This window comes from Ipomoea triloba, chromosome 10 (genome assembly GCF_003576645.1).
Source record: "Ipomoea triloba cultivar NCNSP0323 chromosome 10, ASM357664v1".
Taxonomy (NCBI): domain Eukaryota; kingdom Viridiplantae; phylum Streptophyta; class Magnoliopsida; order Solanales; family Convolvulaceae; genus Ipomoea; species Ipomoea triloba.
The window spans coordinates 22,256,508-22,258,019 of record NC_044925.1 but is presented as its reverse complement, the minus strand read 5'-3'; positions in this window follow the sequence as shown (position 1 = coordinate 22,258,019).

Sequence of the window (1,512 nt, the reverse complement as noted above, 5' to 3'; positions counted from 1 at the left end):
GGGGGGGGGGGGGGGGGGGGGGGGGGGGGGGGGGGGGGGGGGGGGGGGGGGGGGGGGGGGGGGGGGGGGGGGGGGGGGGGGGGGGGGGGGGGGGGGGGGGGGGGGGGGGGGGGGGGGCTCTCTATTCTAGGGCATCATCATCAGCACTCCATCTCTCTTAACTTCTCCCTCATTAATGGCGTGGTACGTCAATTGTCTTTGCAGCATGCTCGATAGCAGCAATGGTTCACCCCTGTGGTTGAGCTTGGTAGTTGGGTCCCTTGGGCCATATTCATTCCATTTGTTTATTTAGGACATTTGTAGCCCATTTATATCATGTTAAGGGTCCTGTGTCCTATCAATCCAATACATTTTTCATATTTGTTACTCGATTTCAACTCGCTTTTATGGTGGGCACGGTCCATTAAAAATTATCAATAATAATATTAAAATAATTATAGTAAGATAATCTCACATTTTGTGAACAAATCGCCCTTAAAATTCATCATATTTTAAAAATCTAAGGTTACCTTTAAAAAATAATCACATTTTTAGAATATGACATTATTTTTCAAAAGATAATCATATTTTTAAAATCTGACGTTACTTTTTTTTTTTAAATAGTCATATTTTTCAATTGTGACATTACTTTTAAAAAGATAATCATATTAAAATAATCATAATAAGATAATAATACAACTAAGCCCTTAAAATTCATCATTTTAAAACATTCTCTCACCAAATAAAAAAAAAGTGAGGATTGATTTGATGTTTTCATTTTGGTAGAACAACGGCTGAGAATTGCTAGAAAATAAGGGAAAAGGAGGAATGGTCCTTCGCTAAAAAGTAATGACTAATGACAACTGCACATAAAGTTCACCAATGGCTTTAATAAAGAAAACGTGTAATCAATTTTATAATTATTGTAAAATTTCAAGTTTAAAATATTTATAAAAGTAATCATACTTTTTCTCGTTATTTTTTAATAACCATCAATAATTAATTTTTCTAAATAGATGAATTAGATTCGTCCTTACTTTTTACTATGACATTAAACCAATTAAGTTCATATTATATTCTACACTCCAAACCAAAAAAACATAAAATAATGTTAAAATTTGATATTATTTTTCAAAAGATAATTATATATTTAAAATCTGACGTCACCTTTCATAAGATAATCACATTTAAAAAACCTGATATTACCTTAAAAAGGATAATCATATTAAGATAACCATATATAATAAGATAATTTTGCATTTTATTTTGTGGACCAATCGCCCTTAAGATTCATTATTTTAAAAAGAGAAAAGGGTCAAATAGGTCCTCGAACTATAGCTCATTGTGCAATTAGACCCTCAAACTTTAAAAAAGTTCAATTAAGCCCTCAAACTTGTTATTTTGGAGCAAATAGACCCTTGAACTTATTTATGACCTGTAATAGCAGGTCATAAACATTTCCGGCGAACTCCGGCAAAATTCCAGAGAAATTCCGGCCAAAAAACAAAACCAACAACCGCCGGCGACCGTGAA